General features: G+C 44.7%; 2 pseudogenes; one reads left to right on the forward strand and one right to left on the reverse strand.

Annotated features, from left to right (window-relative positions):
* The window catches only part of LOC119272912, a 40,583-nt pseudogene extending 24,177 nt beyond the window's left edge, over positions 1-16,406 (forward strand).
* Positions 16,407-18,244: 1,838 nt separating this feature from the next.
* Positions 18,245-19,049, reverse strand: LOC119272913 (annotated as a pseudogene).
* Between the last annotated feature and the right edge of the window lie 1,884 nt (positions 19,050-20,933).

Genomic DNA, 20,933 nt, shown 5'->3' on the forward strand with positions numbered 1-20,933 from the left:
TGTCATTATCTTCACATACCTTCATGCATAATGAATTGTCATCATAAGTTGAAGAGGATCTCCACAAGTACAACCTGCCATGTGCATTTGCATTCCAAAAGCAAATTGCTTATATGCACATCTTCAGGGGGAGCCCTTGCAACTTATGAAGACAATTCCTTATCCTTTACAATTTCACATATTATATTCCCCGTTGAAAACTTCAACTAGTTTGTCATCAATCACCAAAAAGGGGGAGATTGTAAGTGCATCTAGTGCCACCCCTAGTTGGTTTTGGAGTATTGACGACAAACCTAGTTGAGGGACTAATGTGTTCGTGAGAATTGCAGGATAACATAGGTAGAAGTCCCTCATTGATTTGGTTTTCCTACCAAAGATGACCCCTAAAAATGTATGAAGACATTGAAGTCAATGGTGGTATGTGAATGTCACACCCTAGCTAGTCATGCATTAGAGTGTTGCATCATGTTTACTCTTTCATCAGAAACTTGAAATGGGGATCTGTGAAACCCTCAGAATCATTTTTGAAAATGATCCAAATAAAAATTTCTCCAAAAGGGTCCAAGAAAATGCTCATGTTGCTCCCTGAAAATATTGGACAGAGATAAAAATCAAACCAATATTTTTAAGAGCTCATAGGTATTTATTTTGGGCATTTGGAATTAATGCATAAATATTTGCATTGGAAATATATTAATTATATATATTAATATATGTCCAAATATTATGCCAATTATAAAGCAGCTCTGGAATAATATATCTAGCTCCTGCAAAAATTGGCATAAGGTAAATAAATGATTTAATATATTATTTAAATCAAAACAAATGTCAGAAATTAGAAAACAGAAAATTAAATAACAGGAGGGGCTTACCTGGGCTCCTCCACTGTGCGGCCCAGCCAGCTGGCTGGCCCAGCCAGCAGGCGGCCCAGCCCACCTCCCTCCTCTGTCGTCTTCGTCCTCGACAGAGGGAGGGGAGTGTGGCCGGCGCGCGCGCGCGCCACCGCGCCACGCCACCTGCTCGGCTGCCTGCCTGCCCTCCCCTCCTCGCTCGATGCCCCGGACGACGCCACGCCTCCCCCCTGCTCTCTCTCACTCTCCCTCAGTTCCTCCCTCCTCTCCCTCGCTCTCTCTCTCACACGGCCGAACACCACCCTCGCCGCCGTTCGCCACAGCAGCCGTCTCCGGCCACCCCTCGCTCCCCCGACTAGCTCAGGAGCTCCGCCTCGACCCCCTCTTCCTCCCCACCGCTCCACGGGTCTCCGGAAGCCCTGCACCGCCGCCTACGTCGCGGTTCCCCTCCTCGGCCACCGGAGGTCATCGCCGTCGATTCGCTGCACTCCGGCCGTCCCCGAGCCCGCTAACCATCCCTGCAGCTCCGCGGTGAGCCACCGATTCGATCCCCCCTTGCCCCGTCACGCAATACATGAGAGTGAGCCATGGATATAGCACTATAGGTGGAATAGAGTGGTGGTTGTGGAGAAGACAAAAAGGTAGAAGATAGTCTCACATCAACTAGGCGTATCAACAGGCTATGGAGATGCCCATCAATAGATATCAATGTGAGTGAGTAGGGATTGCCATGCAATGGATGCACTAGAGCTATAAGTATATGAAAGCTCAAAAAGAAACTAAGTGGGTGTGCATCCAACTTGCTTGCTCATGAAGACCTAGGGCAATTTCGAGGAATCCCATCATTTGAATATGCAAGCCAAGTTCTATAACGAAAAATTTCCCACTAGTATATGAAAGTGATAACATGAGAGGCCCTCTACTATGAAGATCATGGTGCTACTTTGAAGCACAAGTGTGGAAAAAGGATAGTAGCATTGTCCCTTCTCTCTTTTTCTCTCATTTTTCCCTTTTTTCTTTTTTGGGCCTTTTCTCTTTTTTTATGGCCTCTTTCTTTCTTTTTTTCGTCCGGAGTCTCATCCCGACTTGTGGGCGAATCATAGTCTCCATCATCCTTTCCTTACTGGGACAATGTTCTAATAATGATGATCATCACACTTTTATTTTTCTTACAACTCAACAATTACAACTCGATACTTAGAAAAAAAATATGACTCTATATGAATGCCTTCGGAGGTGTACCGGGATATGCAATGACTCATGAGTGACATGTATGAAAGAATTATGAATGGTGTCTTTGCCACAAATACGATGTCAACTACATGATCATGCTAAGCAATATGACAATGATGGAGTGTGTCATAATAAACGGAACAGTGGAAAGTTGCATGGCAATATATCTTGGAATGGCTATGGAAATGCAATAGGTAGGTATGGTGGCTGTTTTGAGGAAGGTGTATGGTGGGTGTATGATACCGGTGAAAGGTGCACGGTATTAGAGAGGCTAGCAAAGGTGGAAGGGTGAGAGTGCGTATAATCCATGGGCTCACCATTAGTAATATAGAACTCATATACTTATTGCAAAAATCTACAAGTTATCAAAGCAAAGTATTACGTGCATGCTCCTAGGGGGATAGATTGGTAGGAAAAGACCATCGCTCGTCCCCGACCGCCACTCATAAGGAAGGCAATCAAAAAATAAATCATGCTCCGACTTCATCACATAACGGTTCACCATACGTGCATGCTACGGGAATAACAAGCTTCAACATAAGTATTTCTCAAATTCATAACTACTCAACTAGCATGACTTTAATATCACCATCTCTATATCTCAAAACAATTATCAAGTATCAAACTTTTCACAGTATTCAACACACTCATAAGAAAGTTTTATTATTAATCTTGTATACCAAGCATATTAGGATTTAAAGAAAATTACCATGCTATTTAAGATTCTCAAAATAATCTAAGTTAAGCATGAGAGATCAATAGTTTCTATAAAACAAATCCAATACCGTGCTCTAAAAGGATATAAGTGAAGTACTAGAGCAAAAATTATATAACTCAAAAGATATAAGCGAAGCACATAGAGTATTCTAACAAATTCCAAATCATGTATGGCTCTCTCAAAAGGTGTGTAAAGCAAGGATGATTGTGGTAAAATAAAAAAATAAAGAATCAAATCATACAAGACACTCCAAGCAAAACACATATCATGTGGTAAATAAAAATATAGCTCCAAGTAAAGTTACCGATAGAAGAAGACGAAAGAGGGGATGCCTTCCGGGGCATCCCCAAGCTTTGGCTTTTAGGTGTACTTAGATTATCTTGGGGGTGCCATGGGCATCCCCAAGCTTATGCTCTTGTCACTCCTTGTTCCATAATCCATCAAATCTTTACCCAAAACTTGAAAACTTCACAACACAAAACTTAAAGTAAAAAATCTTGTGAGCTCCGTTAGCGAAAGAAAATAAAATATCACTTCAAGGTACTGTAATGAACTCATTTTTATTTATATTGGTGTTATACCTACTGTATTCCAACTTCTCTATGGTTTATAAACTATTTTACTAGCCATAGATTCATCAAAATAAGCAAACAACACACGAAAACAGAATCTGTCAAAAACAGAACAGTCTGTAGTAATCTGTAGCTAGCACAAGATCTGGAACCCCAAAAATTCTAAAATAAATTTCTTGACGTGAGGAATTTATCTATTAATCATATTCAAAAATAATTAACTAAATAGCACTCTCCAAATAAAAATGACAGCAGTTCTCGTGAGCACTAAAGTTTCTGTTTTTTACAGCAAGTTCAATAAGACTTTCCCCAAGTCTTCACAACGGTTCTACTTGGCACAAACAGTAATTAAACATAAAAACACAACCAAAACAGAGGCTAGATAAATTATTTATTACTAAACAGGAGCAAAAAGCAAGGAATAAAAATAAAATTGGGTTGCCTCCCAACAAGCGCTATCGTTTAACGCCCCTAGCTAGGCATAACAAGCAAGAATAGATCTAGGTATTGCCATCTTTGGTAGGCAATCCATAAGTGGCTCTCATAATAGATTCATAAGGTAATTTAATTTACTTTCTAGGAAAGTGCTCCATGCCTTTCCTTAATGGAAATTGGAATCTAATATTTCCTTCCTTCATATCAATAATTGCACCAATCGTTCTAAGGAAAGGTCTACCAAGAATAATAGGACATGAAGGATTGCAATCTATGTCAAGAACAATAAAATCTACGGGCACATAATTCCTATTTGCAACAATAAGAACATCATTAATTCTTCCCATGGGTTTCTTAATAGTGGAATCCGCACGGTGCAAGTTTAGAGAGCAATCATCAAAATCACGGAAACCTAACAAATCACACAAAGTCTTTGGAATCGTGGAAACACTAGCACCCAAATCGCATAAAGCATAGCACTCATGATATTTAATTTTAATTTAATAGTTGGTTCCCACTCATAATAAAGTTTTCTAGGGATAGAAACTTCCAATTCAAGTTTTTCTTCATAAGATTGCATCAAGGCATCAACGATATGTTTAGTAAACGCTTTATTTTGACTATAAGCATGAGGAGAATTTAGCACGGATTGCAACAAGGAAATACAATCAATCAAAGATCAATTTTCATAGTTAAATTCCTTGAAATCCATAATAGTGGGTTTAGCAACATCTAAAGTTTTAATTTCTTCAATCCCACTTTTATCAAATTTAGCATCAAGATCAAAAACTCCGAATTCTTGGAACGCCTTCTAGGTAAAGGTGGACCGTATTCAGTCCCATCATTATCAAGATTCATATTGCAAAACAAAGATTTAATAGGGGACACATCAATAACTTTTAGATCTCCATCTTTATTTTCATAGCAACTAGAAGAACACGCTCTTATAAAGGCATCTTTCTTAGCACGCATCCTAGCGGTTCTTTCTTTGCACTCATCAATGGAAATTCTCATGGCTTTGAGAGACTCATTAATATCATGCTTAGGTGGAATAGATCTAAGTTTCAAAGAATTAACAACAAGAGCAATTCTATCAACGTTCCTAGCCAAATCATCAATCTTAAGCAATTTTTCTTCAATCATAGCATTAAAATTATTTTGCGAAGTAATAAATTCTTTAAAATTAGATTCAAAATCAGAGGGTATCTTATTATAATTTCCATAAGAATTGTTGTAGGCATTACCATAATTATTAGAGGGATTACTAGGATAAGGCCTAGGATTGAAATTTCCTCTATACGCGTTGTTACCAAAATTGTTCCTACCAACAAAATTCACATCCATAGATTCATTATTGTTCTCAATCAAAGTAGACAAGGGCATATCATTAGGATCAGAAGAAACACTCTTATTAGCAAATAATTTCATAAGTTCATCCATCTTTCCACTCAAAACATTAATTTCTTCTATCGCATGCACCTTTTTATTAGTAGATCTTTCAGTATGCCATTGAGAATAATAAACCGTAATATTATCTAGGAGTTTAGTAGCTTCTCCTAAAGTGATTTCCATAAAAGTGCCTCCCGCGGCCGAATCTAAAAGATTTCTAGAAGCAAAATTCAATCCGGCATAAAAGTTTTGTATAATCATCCACAAATTTAAACCATGAGTAGGGCAATTACGTATCATTAATTTCATTATCTCCCAATCTTATGCAACATGTTCATGATCAAGTTGCTTAAAATTCATAATATCATTTCTAAGAGAGATGATCTTAGCGGGAGGAAAATACTTAGAGATAAAAGCATCTTTGCACTTATTCCATGAATCAATACTATTTTTAGGCAAAGACGAAAACCAAGCTTTAGCATGATCTCTAAGCGAAAAAGGAAATAGCTTCAATTTAACAATATCATTATCCACCATCTTTCTTCTTTTGTGTGTCACACAAATCAACGAAGCTATTTAGATGGGTAGAGGCATCTTCACTAGGAAGGCCGGAGAACGGATCTTTCATGACAAGATGTAGCAAAGCAGTATTAATTTCACAAGATTCAACATCGGTAATAGGAGCAATCGGAGTGCTAATAAAATCATTGTTGTTGGTATTGGTGAAGTCACACAATTTAGTATTATCTTGAGCCATCGTGACAAGCAAGCAAACTAACACACAAGCAAACAAAAAGCAAGCGGGCAAAGAGAGGCAAATAGAGAGGGAGGATAGAGAGAGAGGGCGAATAAAACGGCAAGGGTGAAGTGGGGGAGAGGAAAACAAGAGGCAAATGGCAAATAATGTAATGCGGGAGATAAGGGTATGTGATGGGTACTTGGTATGTTGACTTTTGCGTAGGCCCCCCGGCAACGGCGCCATAAATCCTTCTTGCTACCTCTTGAGCACTGTGTTGGTTTTCCCCCAAAGAGGAAGGGATGATGCAGCAAAGTAGCGTAAGTATTTCCCTCAGTTTTTGAGAACCAGGGTATCAATCCAGTAGGAGGCTACGTGCAAGTCCCTCGTACCTGCACAAAACAAATAAATCCTCGCAACCAACGCAAATAGGGGTTGTCAATCCCTATAGGGGCACTTACGAGAGTGAGATATGATAGATATGATAAGATAATATTTTTTGGTATTTTTAAGATAAAGATGCAAAGTAAAATAAAGGCAAAGTAAATAGCAAAGGAAATAACTAAGTAGTAGGAGATTAATATGATAAAGATAGACCCGGGGGGCATAGGTTTCACTAGTGTCTTCTCTCAAGAGCATAAGTATTCTACGATGGGTGAACAAATTACTGTTGAGCAATTGACAGAATTGAGCATAGTTATGAGAATATCTAGGTATGATCATGTATATAGGCATCACGTCTGAGACAAGTAGACCGACTCCTGCCTGCATCTACCACTATTACTCCACTCATCGACCGCTATCCAGCATGCATCTAGAGTATTAAGTTAAAAATAGAGTAACGCCTTAAGCAAGGTGACATGATGTAGAGGGATAGACTCATGCAATATTAAGAAAACCCCATCTTGTTATCCTCGATGGCAACAATACAATACGTGCCTTGCTGCCCTTACTATCATCGGGAAAGGACGCCGCAAGATTGAACACAAAGCTAAGCACTTCTCCCATTGCAAGAAAGATCAATCTAGTAGGCCAAACCAAACTGATAATTCGAATAGACTTGCAAAGATAACCAATCATACATAAAAGAATTCAGAGAAGATTCAAATATTATTCATAGATAGACTTGATCATAAACCCACAATTCATCGGTCTCAACAAACACACTGCAAAAAGAAGATTACATCGAATAGATCTCCACAAGAGAGGGGGAGAACATTGTATTGAGATCCAAAAAGAGAGAAGAAGCCATCTAGCTACTAACTATGGACCCGTAGGTCTGAAGTAAACTACTCACACTTCATCGGAGAGGCTATGGTGTTGATGTAGAAGCCCTCTGTGATCGATGCCCCCTCTGACGGAGCTCCGGAACAGGCCCCAAGATGGGATCTCGTGGATACATAAAGTTACGGTGGTGGAATTAGGGTTTTGGCTCCTGTTCTGATCATTTGGGGGTACGTGGATATATATATAGGAGGAAGGAGTATGTTGGTGGAGCAATAGGGGGCTCACGAGGGTGGAGGGCGCGCATGGTGGGGGTGGGCGCGCCCCCCTACCTCGTGGCCTCCTATTTTATCTTGACGTAGGGTCCAAGTCTCTCTGGTCTTATTTGTTGAGAAAATCACGTTCCCGAAGGTTTCATTCCGTTTGGACTCCGTTTGATATTCCTTTTCTTCGAAACCCTAAAACAGGCAAAAAAAATAGCAATTCTGGGCTGGGCCTCTAGTTAATAGGTTAGTCCCAAAAATAATATAAAAGTGGATAATAAAGCCCAATAATGTCCAAAACAGTAGATAATATAGCATGGAGAAATCAAAAATTATAGATATGTTGGAGACATATCACCTGCCTTTCGCTCGAGCCCCCCACCACAACTGACGTCGGGGATCAACAAGGGGCTGGACTGGGGGCCAGTAAATGATGTGCCGATATTGCAAAGTCGCATCCGAGATCTCCTCGAGAGAGATGTCAGCCTGGTCACGGTAATGCAAGTCATGCTAGTTCGTCGAGTCCCACCTTGCAAATGTCGACCCCTCCGTATGTGGGAGTTCAACCCGGAAGGATCGCGAACTATTCAGCACTTCCTCGGCATGACGCTCTAAGAGATGTGCAAATTGCTCTTCAGACCACAAATAAAGTGTCCGGACACCACCGAGGATAAGGGTCTGAGCTGTAATCGCCCAGATACCCAAGTAAGTAATCTCGTGGCCGAACACGCTGTCTTTTTATTTATCATAACATCATTCTGAAAAGTCTCTCTTCGACCAGGACTGCGTAACAAAGGCGAAGATGATCAGGTGTTCGGCCCCCCTTCCCAAAGGCTCGGCCAATCCAGTACTAGCCAGAATGCTCGAGCCGGCGCCTTATCAGGCGCCCTCAGGGGAAGATAAAGGGGGAAATAAAGAGGCTGAAAGCAGGCCTCACTCATTATTCATCCAAACCGGGGGAATTAGCGCCTCCGTGAAGGAGGATAACAAGGGAGAAGAATCTGAAATTCCCTCTCTCCAAGGAAGGAAGAGGACCACCTCTGAAGACCCGGAAACAAAGGTTTCCAAACGGGGGAAGAAATCTTCGCCAGAGGGTCCTGCCTCGGAGGGTACTCTTGCCGCACAATGCCCGCAAGGGGATCAGCCCTCTACCGAGCTGTAAGTAAACAAAAAGTACTTAATAGTAAAAATATCCTACATTACTTCTGAAGACAATAACCGAAGCATATATCTTGTAGTTCGGATTGTAGCCCTTCTCGACAGAGTTCGTCTTCGGGGGATCTTCTTCTGGAGATGATGGAGAGCGAAACGCCTCCCCATGCCACCCTGCCTCATGAGGCGGGCGACCCTGAAGTGTCGTCGCGGAGGGTTTCTCCTGATCCGCCAAGGCCAAAGGGTAATCGTTCGGCCACCCGAATTCCTTAGTATTCGGCTCCTAAAGAGAGCAACAGAAAGAGTCCGGAACCGTCCGGTGTGCGATCGGGCGCTCTGAAGGATCTTCTGGAGCAAGCGGCCATCTCAGAAGCGCATCGTACGCTAATGGGTACGGTGATTGAGAGGATTTCATCCGCCGAAAGCGGGTTGCACGAAGCTTTTATGAGTCTGCTGAAAGGCTTTGAGGTACGTGAAATAGTGTATGTTTTTGACAGTACCACACACGTTAGGTGTGCCCTATGCAGATAGTAGCCCCTGAGACTGGTTGCCGTCGAGAACGGCGGCAAACAGAGGATCATAGTCCCAGGTAATAATCAGGCTGCCTTCATGTGCAGGTGGCTGAAGGTCCGGTGGCTAGCCGGACTGGTGAGTTTGCCAAGCTGAAGCGGCAATTTGATGCGGCAGATGCCGACATCGTGCTTGTAAACAAGCGGCTCGACGAGGCACAGGGTATGTGATTTCTTCGGTGATCAACACATAGTAAGAGGAGCTTGATGCTAGTATCTTTAATATGTTGTGACTGCAGATGGAGCTGCCACCGTGGAGACCCTTCGGGCGGAACTTGCCCGAGCCAAGGAACAAGCCAGGAATAGTTATGTGGCTGCTCTAAAGGCGGTCGAAGAGCTGAGGGCCGAACAGGCTCTGCATTGCCGAAGCAAGGAAAAAATAGCCAAGATGGTCGTTCAGTTGAAAGATGTCGCCGACCGTTACCAGCTTCTTGAAAAAGAAAGCCGAGCGAAGGCGATGGACTTGGAGAAGGCCATGGTAGCAGCCAAGGAAGCCCGCTCTAAAATTAGAGTGGCGAAGGAGGAGTTGCGTCAAGCTGGAGATATCGCGGCTGGGAAGCCCTTTTTGTTGCGGACGAAGTTCGGAGATCCGAAGTATGCCCCTCTTGATCAACTATGGAGTTCTGCAGATGCATACATGGATTTGGCAGCCAGTGCTGCTGATGCGGCCGAGTACTTCAAGGATCAAAAAGATCGTGAAGTGGAAAGGCTATTCTGGTCACAGTTCCATGTTCCAGTGCGTCCGCTGCTATTGAATGAGCGAATGGCCGAGTGGGCCGAGATCCATAGGTTGTTCTGGCTTACCATGAGGTCTGTTGTGGATCATCTGTGGCCGGAAGGGCCAAGGCCGAATAGTTATTTTAGTTTAGTGCAACAGTTCCTTGGTGCTGTGCCGCACATCGACGCTATGAAGAGGTCGGTGTGCATAGAGGGTGCGCGTATGGCACTTGCCCATGTGAAAACATACTGGGCAGGGATAGAGGCCACCGCTATTGCAACCCAGAGTTTGGTCGTAGGCCGAGTACCTGCCGAGCACTACTTTGAAGAAGTCCTTGAAGGCGCTCGTTCAATAGAGGCTTGGTGCTCGAAGAATATAATGTTCTAGTGGCATGTATTCCCATTGTAGAAACAATGTTTTATTGAATTATAAAGGCTGTGTTTATACTTTTGCCTGAAAGTATTATGATGTCTCTTGTGCGGCCGTTTATGTATATATGTATATAACCTGAAAGTTTGCAGTCGTCAGCTTCAGCCCCCACGCTTATAATGCGGGGGTGTTCACAAAAAATGCGTATTCACACTTGATCCAATGTTTTGGTCCATTAAGGAGGTGGTAGCGCAGCGAACGAGGCAATCGGACTATATTGCTTTAACACTTTCACTTAGCCATAGGAGTTTGACGGTGGGACTACTATATAGCCCCTGGTAACTCCGCGCTTGCCCGAATACGGTGCGCGTACATACATGACCGGGAAACGGCCCTTCGTTAATGCGGAGGAATCCCGAAGATTCCGCTAAGTCATCGAGTGGTTGACCAGTCTCGCGCTTTATCATGACAGTCAGTTTTCGGCTTTCTCTACTGAGGTGCTCATCCGGATGAATTAGGGCATAATCGCAGTAGCTCTCCCGGTGCCACCTTAGCCTATAGAGTGGAACATAAGGTAGCAAAACACGGGAGCCGGGCAAACCCAACATTTAACCAAAGACATGATTCGGAGCTGATGCATATAAGGCCAAACTCGCGACGCCGGACACTCCCTAAGGTATTCGGTCTTTATAACATATGACAGGCTGAACAATGCCCTTAATAATAAACCCCGAGTGTCCAGGTACTTGCAATATTCTGACGTGGCGAAATGCCAATAACGTCAGCATCCTTCTCGGTTGTATTGAGTATCCGGAGGATGTGAACAACAAGAGACAGTAAAAAAGGTTTACGCGGGGTCTTAATCTGAAAAGAAACCTTTGAGCGGGTCCCTGCTGCACGTCTGCGCCTGTGTCTCCGTTGTGCCGTGTCCTGGACGGGTGCAGCACGATTGTCATATGTAAAAGAGAAGAACTTAGGTGAAAGTTGTCGTGCCAAAAAATTGGTTATTCTCGATAAACCACTAAAATTCAAGATAAGTCAAGTTGAGCCGAACTAGCCCTGATTACACGCGGGAAGCCCCTGGTACCGTCTATGAAGGTTTAACCATCAAACCAAACTCAGGTATATCTAGTGATGTGCTGGACTCGTCGAACAGTGTCCGCGGTCTTGACGACCTGTCATTTATTCTGGTTGGTGAGGCCGTCTAGTGCTCGGCTGTTAAAGCCGCTGCACGTTCTTCCGCGCGTAGAGAACGCTCAATATGTCCACTAACTGTGATGGTGCCACGTGGACCAGGCATCTTAAGCTTAAGAGAAGCGTAATGTGGTACCGCATTAAAACGAGCGAAAGATGTTCTTCTGAGTAGTGCTTGATAGCCGCTTCGGAATGGAGCAATGTCGAAGTCTAACTTCTCACTTCGGTAGTTGTCGGGTGAACCAAATACAACCTCTAGTATTAGAGAGCCCGTGGAGCGGGCCTCTGGGCCTGGTATTACTCCCTTGAAGGTAGTATTACTGTGGCTGACTTTTGTCGGGTCTATCCCCATTTTACGGACTGTGTCCTGATATATCAGATTTAGACCACTGTCGTCGTCCATTAGGACTCGTGTGAGATGGTATCCGTTTATTATTGGGTCTAACACCAAGGCAGCCAATCCTTCATGTCGAATATTTGTCGGGTGATCCCTGCGATCAAAAGTGATCGGGCAGGCCAACCAGGGGTTGAACTTAGGGATGACGGGCTCTACGGCGCGTATTTCTTGGAGTGCATGTTTGCTTCTCCTCTTCATCACGTGCATCATGTTTACTGTTTTAACCTCTGGTGGGAATTTTTTCTGTTCTCTAGTGCTTTGCTGGCGAGGTTCGTCCTCGTCTTCGCTTGGTGTCTCCCTCCCCTTGTGTTCGGCATTTAGCTTACCGGACTACTTGAAGACCCAGCATTCTCTGTGGGTGTGATTTGTAGGTTTATCGAGGGTGCCATGAATCTGACATAGTTTGTCTAGAATCTTGTTTAGGCTGGACGGTCCATCTCTACTGCCTTTGAAAGGCTTTTTCTGCTGACCTGGTCGAGAGCCCCTGAATCCGGTGTTTACCGCCATATTGTCTGGGCTGTCTTCTTTATTTCGACGTTTGCTTTTACTGTGTCGTGGTTTTCCATTGCCATCCCTGACTTCGGATGTGCTTGGGTCGCTGGTGCTACTGCGGGCTAACCAGCTATCTTCGCCCGCGCAAAAGCGGGTCATGAGGCTTGTCAGGGCTACCATTGTTCTCGGTTTTTCTTGGCCGAGGTGTCTAGCGAGCCAATCATCTCGGACGCTGTGCTTGAAAGCTGCTAAGGCTTCGGTGTCCGGGCAGTCGACGATTTGGTTCTTCTTAGTGAGAAACCTATTCCAAAGCTTTCGGGCTGACTCTCCGGGCTGTTGAATTATATGACTTAAATCGTCTGCATCCGGAGGTCGGACATAGGTCCCTTGAAAATTAGCCCGAAAAGCATCCTCGAGCTCCTCCCAACTTCCAATTGAGTTTTCGGGGAGGCTTTTCAGCTAGTGTCGAGTTGGTCCTTTAAGCTTGAGGGGCAAGTACTTGATGGCGTGGAGATCGTCTTTGCGAGCCATATGGATATGGAGGATAAAGTCCTCAATCCAGACCCCAGGGTCTGTGGTCCCGTTGTACGCCTCTATGTTCACTAGTTTGAATCCTTCTGGAAATTCATGGTCCAGCACCTCATCGGTGAAACATAGGGGGTGTGTGGCACCCCTGTATTTGGATGTATCATGGCGTTCAGACGGTTGTAGTATTCGCTTTTGGTTTTATGTCGGAGCGCGCTTCCTAGATCCATAGATGGATCTGGTCATACTGGATTTTTGGCGCAAGTCCTCACGTAGATCGTGTGTTGACTTATGTGCGGCCTTGTTAGCCGCTCTATCACGGTCACAAGGTGGTTGATCCGGCCGGTTGGCCATTTTATTTTTCGGCTGTGTGGGCTCTAAGGCCTCATCGTCGAATTCAGGTAATAGCTTGCGCTTTGGATAGCTCTTTGTGTGGTAACATCCACCACACTTTTCTTTGTTGTCGAGCACTTTGTTCCACCTGTTGTTGAGCGTATTTTGTGCGGCCTTAAGCCTTTGCTTCTGCTTCTTCAGACTCCTCGATGTGGCAATAAGCCTTCTGCGGAGGTTCTCTTGTTCCAAGTGCGTTTCCGGGATGATGTGTGCATCTTCGTCCGGACTGTTTTCCTCCCCAGAGGGGGTTTGATGAGGTTTATCCTTGGCGTCACCGTGTTCGGACATCGGATCCATACTATGTTCGTCGTTTGCAGTTTCATCGTGCTCTGCCGCTGGGTCAATGTGATCGTCGTTTCCTCTGGAGTCGACTGGAGTGTTATTTTCTCTTGCACTGTTATCGCTGTTTTTGCCGAGGCGGGATTTTGAGCGGCGCCTATGCCGACGCTTTGCTTGCTTCTCGAGGGAGCTATTCTTTGCTGCATCCTGCCGTTCTTCGTCATTGTTTTCTTTGGGTGTATCCACCATGTATATGTCATGTGGTGAAGTGGCTGTCCAGCGCCCTGTGGGCACTGGTTCCTGTTCCTCTCCTGCATTGTCGTCCATGTCGTCGATGTCTTCGGAATCGAAATCAAGCATGTCGGTTAAATCATCGACAGAGGCTACTAAGTGGGTGGTGGGTGGGCAGCGAATTTCTTCGTCGTCCGCATCCCATTCTAGCCGGACATAGTTCGGCCAAGGATCTCCTGACAAGGAGAGAGACCTTAATGAATTTAGCACGTCGCCGAAAGGTGAGTGCTAAAAGATATATGCGGAGGTGAACTCCATGATCGGCGCCCAATCGGATTCGATAGGCACGGACACAGGCGGCTCGGAGTCCGTGGCCGGAGACGAATCCAGTGGTTCGGCAACACGGCTCTCGTAAGGGGCGAAGTCAGTATCTGGCTCCATCGCCACTGAGAGTGCGGCCTCCATGGCGGGGTCTATCCCCCCGTCCTCGGATGGCGCAATTTTCTCCGGATTGAGGGCCGGAGTAGTTGCAGGTGTGATCTCCCGAACACTGTCCGACGGCAGAGTTACGTCATGCTCGTCGTGATTGTGCGGTGCACCTGACATGGGCTCGAATTCGTCGAAGATCAGGTCTCCGCGGATGTCGGCAGTGTAGTTTAAGTTTCCGAACCTGACCTGATGGCCAGGGGCGTAGCTCTCGATCTGCTCCAGATGGCCAAGCAAGTTGTCCCACAGTGCGAAGCCGCCGAATACGAAGATCTGTCCGGGGAGGAAAACCTCACCCTGGACCGCATCGTTACCGATGATCGAAGGAGCCATCAAGCCTTACGGTGACGGCACAGTGGAACTCTCAATGAAAGCACCAATGTCGGTGTCAAAACCGGCGGATCTCGGGTAGGGGGTCCCGAACTGTGCCTCTAAGGCGGATGGTAACATGAGGCGGGGGAAACGATGTTTACCCAGGTTCGGGCCCTCTTGATGGAGGTAATACCCTACGTCCTGCTTGATTGATCTTGATGATATATATATATATATATATATATATATATATATATATATATATATATATATATATATATATGAGTATTACAAAAGTTGATCTACCACGAGATCGTAGAGGCTAAACCCTAGAAGCTAGCCTATGGTATGATTGTTGTTGTCCTACGGACTAAACCCTCCAGTTTATATAGACACCGGAGGGGGTTAGGGTTACGCAGAGTCGGTTACAAGAAAGAAGATCTACATATCCGTATTGCCAAGCTTGCCTTCCACGCCAACGAGAGTCCCATCCGGACACAGGACGAAGTCTTCAATCTTGTATCTTCATAGTCCAACAGTCCGGCCAAAGGATATAGTCCGGCTGTCCGGAGACCCCCTAATCCAGGACTCCCTCAACCATCGATGCTCTTTGGTGGAGCTACCAACTGCTTAATCCAGACATTAGGCGATGCTTTGAATTCTGCAGTATTTTCTCCCAAAGATCGAGGTTGAGAAGGGATGAGTTAGTTCGCCTATGGATAGCGCAAGGCTTTGTGAAGAGCAGCTTTGCAACAGAGGACATGGAAGATGTAGCCAAGGGCTACATTCCAGAGTTAATGTCATGATCATTTCTGTAACTAGAAGTAGATGATTCCTCTAAAGAAGAATACTTTACAATTCATGATCTGCTACATGATTTATTAGCCAAGATTGTTGGAAGTGATTGCTTCAGAATTGAGAATACAATGAGCTACAGAGAAGGCTGGAAGGAAGAAGTCCCTCGAGATGTCCGACATCTTTTTGTTCAGAATTATGATGCAGAATTGATTACTGAGAAGATCCTTGGATTGGAAAATTTAGGCACTCTCATCATTGATGTTGTTGAAGAGGATACACCAGTTGAGGAGACACTCATTGAGAGTATATGCAAGGGGCTGCCGAGATTGCAGATAATGTTGGAATTCCCCTTTGCTAAACTTGAGGCACATGTTCTGCTGGCCAAACATGAAATTCCCTAACTTGGGCAGGCTAATCTTGACCAAACACTACCGTGCTTCACAGTAAGCAATGAATAGTGTTATGAGATATGGCAACTGAGGGACCTAATGCTTCATGGCTGTCTGGAGATGCATGGCCTTGAAAATGTTAAAGGCAAGGAGGAATCTCTCGAAACCAATATAGCTGCCAAGGAATGGCTCACAGAACTGAGGTTGATATGGGTTGGTGATAATGATACAAGGTGCAGTCCAGAAGTTGAAGTGGAGGTGCTTGAGGGCCTGTGCCCTCCCGTGGGGCTTCAAGAACTTGTAATACGTGGATACAAAGGTTCAAGGTACCCAGATTGGATGGTGGGTAAGCAGAGCGATGGCCTAGCGAGCCTGCGTAATCTTTTCCTCTCAAGATGCAGCCAACTGGGACCTAGATTTGAGGCTTTCCCTCATCTTCATGTGCTCCAGATTTATACCTACAGCTGGGACTCCTTACCAGGCAACATGGAGCACCTCATGTTGCTCAAGGAACTGTATATCGGTAATTGCAAGAATATCCGGTCTCTTCCAACACTGCCCCAGTCTATTGAGGAATTGTGTCTTGATTCTTGCAACGATGAGTTCATGCAGTCTTGTAAAATAGGCGAACGTCCAAATCGGAAAAAGATTGAGCACATCCCCAAGAAAGTTGTTGGGTGATCCAGCAAGTAAGAATGTAATCCCTTTTGCTGACTTGTTTTCTCATTTTGTAGGTGTGTACATTGCCTCTGTATATAATTGACGATCTGCTAATAACTCAGCTTATTTTTGTTATTCCATTTGCTACTGGTCGACATTCCAGAAAGGCAGTGAGGAACGTCTGATGGTCAAGCTATCTACTCCCTCTGTAAAGAAATATAAGAGTGTTTAGATCACTAAATAGTGATCTAAACGCTCTTATATTTTTTTACAGAGGAAGTAGTTCAGAGTCACGTCTGACCCTCCTTGGCTGAAGCCCAGCCTCGTGTGAAACTCTGTTTTGCAGATTAAGATTATTATTTCTGTCAAGATGATTCATTCGTTGGGTAGCACTAGGTGCTGAAGCTTGTGCCTACCGCCTATGGAGATTCAGAACTGAAGCCTGAGTGGTGTTGACGCCTCGCCCTTGCAGCGTCGTTGCTTATCAACTTCCAAACGATAAGAATGTTGGGTGGATACCATTTTGAAAGAGGATACATACGTCTTGGATCAAGCGTCGACCATGAAATGATCAAATCGACACAAAGATAACAGGACTTGGCCATCTCTGTCTAGAACTGATTTAAGTGTGAAGAAGAAATTGGCAGTCAGAAGTTTCTCCAGATAGGTGTCACTTGGCAAACAGCAAGAAGTTTCTATGTTGATAAATCTCTATGTAAAACACAGATTCCCAACGACTACAGGTTGCAGTTACACTAACTGAACGGGTACACATCTTCTATTAGAAAACTGCAGCAGGAGAATCAAGCGCTGAAGCCAACAATAATCAAACCAGAATGGCAAAAAAGCACCTGTGGTTCGCATCAAGTTGAAACAAGCAGTTCATATGTCAGAAAGCCTTAGAAATAGATCATGTTAACAAAAATACATCACAGAAATGGAATAACAAAGAGAACTGAATCTCCACAGCATGTAGTCCTCGAACGCTACAGAAACACAACAGCAGTCTTGCATTCCAGGTCCAGCCAAACAACAAGATAAGTTCTAGGCTAGAGCTAGAGATTGAGAACAAGAATATAACCATTCATTTCTACTGTCGGAAACACAAGGTTGCAAGATCTTAAGTTCTAGGTTAATTAGAGCTAGATGTTAGGAACAAGAAAACAACCATTCATGTACAACTAAAGTTCATAAGCGGATAAACACATTCAGAAATAGGGAAATAAGCAGAGAGAAGAACGTAGATATTAAAATATTCATAATAGTTCCAAGAAAACAGTAAAATATCCGTACTTAAGTAGTAGGGTGTTACGCCTGCGTGGCTGCTATAAATGGCCACTTGAACACAAACAGAGTACTAAGTTTACTAAATAGCTAGCTAGCTCCACAAGTCCAGTAATGAGTGCAGTCAAGCACCAACCGCTTTATCACAACTTCATGAAGCTCTGCCCAAATCACTTTCTTCCCTGCTTGTACCATTAATGTAACTCTAGTACCATCAGAAAGATTGACAATTGTGAGGCTCCAATACACAAGACATTTAGTGCCCGTCTGCTAATGACTTCGAGAACAAAGGAACATCGGAAAGATAAGGCAACCTGGAATTCCATGGAAGATCACATATGAAATGCAGCTCCCCAGAATCCATTTCATATGAATATAATTTTTTCAGTGATCGGCATCTCGATATAAATTCTTTGATTATGAATATCACATTGTGTTCTGGGTGAGCTGAGATAACACTGTAAAATTGCCCAGAGCTTGAATAGTCTATTCCAAACAGTCGCAAGTAGCTGATATTGAGCTTGAGGGTCCAACAATTTTCACTACTAGAATCTTCAAGAACCCAGAAAGACAGCTCAAAAGCAGCCTGAAGTGAGATACAATTGTCCCCGTGATACGTAGACATTAGGACCACCAGGAGCATCATGTGAAGTGGGAATAGGAATGATCCTACAAGTTCCCTCCAGGTCGACGACTGCAACTGAACTATTATCAGAACATAAATACAACAGTCCGCTCAAATACGCGCCACCTGATAAGTAGAGTTTCTCAAATAGATCATCCAAAACAATTGGATGTGTCCAGACTCCAACTTTGGTAGAGTAAATCCCCACCGCTTCAATGCTATAATCATCCCTCTTATCCGGATTCCAAGCAAGGGCAGGTACCAACTGGAACACATAGAAATGTGAGGAGACGGCCGGGTCAAATCCAAGGCAAGCGCTTCTCTCCAACCAGGACCACTCGATGGCTGGCACTGTTACCCATTTCTCAGTGGCCGGATTGCACACCACGTAATCCAGCGTCTCTGGGTCAGTCGACTTCCGGGCTCGGCGGAGGAGGAGGGGAGGCCGTTGCAGCAATCCAAGATTTGAAGGCTCTCGTATTTGGGCAGGAACGAGAGGGAGGCGTCATGAGGGCACCAGTTTCCAGAGACGCTTTGGTAACCATGAGAAAGATCTGGATGGTCGTCCGTGGCGAGGGTTGTGTAGAAGAAGCCGCAAGGGTCGACCGGGGAAATATTTTGCGGTGGTCGGGGTAGGAGATGAGGTCCCGCCAGCGTGTGGAGACGCACTTGCAGCAGCAGGTGGACTTGTACGGCACGCGGGAGATGACCTCGACAAGGAGGTCTTCGGGGAGCTTGATCGTCGGACCGGTCATGACTCATGAGGGTCGTCTCCATGGATCCCGTCGCCATCTCCGGGGAAGCAACGAGCGGCCAATCTGCAGATCGGGGCGGAGGAGGAGAAGTTAGGGACTCATCCAAGCGGCGAGGGGAGCGTGATGGAAGAGAGGACCTACCAGATGCGAGACGCGCGAACTGCAAAGGGAGGAGCGGCCAGAGCGCCGCCGCTGGGTGCTCCCATCCGCGCCGGCCGGTGAGGGTTTGGTTTGGCTTGGCTGGGACCTGGATTTTTAGAACACTTGCACCCAGACCCTGCTATCCTAGCTCTTCAATATCGCTTTAAGATCCGTGTGACGCAATTAATTTTTTATATGAGATTTTCTCTTTTTTGTTTCTCCCACGTAGAACATATCTTGAAATTCAAACCTATGCAGCGTGCCAAAACTTTCTAGCTAGAATTTAGGATAAATCTTTCAGTTTTTTTTGTCAAATATAAATAGACAAAAAATTCTGAAAGATTTATCCTAGATTCTACTTAGAAAGCTTTGCCACACTGCATAGGTTTGAACTTCAAGATATGTTCTACGTGGGAGAAACAAAAAAGAGAAATGTATTTGCATGGATCTTAAAGCAGAAAATGGATGGCTAGATAGAGAGGGCCTGGGTGCATATGCTCTAATATATATTTTCGGGCTTGGCTGCAGAGCGAGAGAGATGGACGGATACTGCAGAAGTGGAACCAAAAGCCAGTTATGTGGTGTTTTTCCTGGGCTTAGTGAGTCTAAACACTCAGTGAAGGACATTTTGATTCTCTCAAAACGATGATCTTTGAAATACATTTTGATTCTCTCAAAAAGAGCACTTCGCTATCAGTGAGCACTTTTGAAGAGGGCAAAATGCATCCAAACAACACTTACAATCTAAACCCGATCTTTTCTTGTAGCCTATGTTGCCGTGTGCTCCCAAGAGTAACGCGACACATGTAGGCATCGCCACCTGTCGGTGCCAAGGTGCAAAGTTTTTGTTCGCCCCCCTCCCCCCACACCCCATCAAATCTAAGTATATTGCTACCCAAGGATCAATGTTGATGCCTCCCTCAATAAGCTCGTGGGTTCCCCTGATCTGGAAGAGGGCTCCCACTTAAGATAAGAGACCTATAATTTGCCGATGGAGCTAGAGCACCTCATCGGCAAGGTTTGAGGAGAAGCTACGGCTCCAACGATGCCAGTAGCTTGTTGGTGTCTCCGACCGTACCATCGAATCATATGGTCGACGGGCGACCAATCTTCTTCATCTCGGTCAAGATGTCAAAAGGGCGACAACACAACGTCAGTTTTGGAGTCCATGGTGTGCAAGTGGTCCGGAGTAGCCCCCAACTATGTCGTGATTATTTCTATGGGGTAGTTGTTTATTATTTGTCATATAGGGGCGTCTTTGTAAATGCAAGGACTAGCATGTAATTGTTTTTTTCATTTGGGGCATATGTAAGTTGTACTACCACACCGCACCGAGTCCTCCGGAACCCTTCCACCATAAAAAAGTTATATGTCATCTATAGATTTCTAGAGCGAACCAAATATTTTGTTTGGGTATGTCTAGAATTCAGTTGACTAAGACTCAACCAAATCCAGCCAACTAAGGTTTGTGGTGCTACAACAAGTAGCATGGGTGGATGTTGCAAACTGATGGGATGACATGTTGCAAACAGCAATGATAGACACTGCAAGACTTGCCACGAGCAATGACGATGGCTGTTGCGAGGACTCAACCAAATCCAACCAACTGAGGTTGTGGTGCTACAAGCGGCACGGGTGGATGCTGCAAAATGATGGGATGACATATTGCAAACAGCGATGGCAGACACTGCAAGACTTATTGCGAGCAATGACGATGGGTGTTGTGAGGACTCAACCAAATCC

Source organism: Triticum dicoccoides, chromosome 3A (assembly GCF_002162155.2).
Source record: "Triticum dicoccoides isolate Atlit2015 ecotype Zavitan chromosome 3A, WEW_v2.0, whole genome shotgun sequence".
Classification (NCBI taxonomy): domain Eukaryota; kingdom Viridiplantae; phylum Streptophyta; class Magnoliopsida; order Poales; family Poaceae; genus Triticum; species Triticum dicoccoides.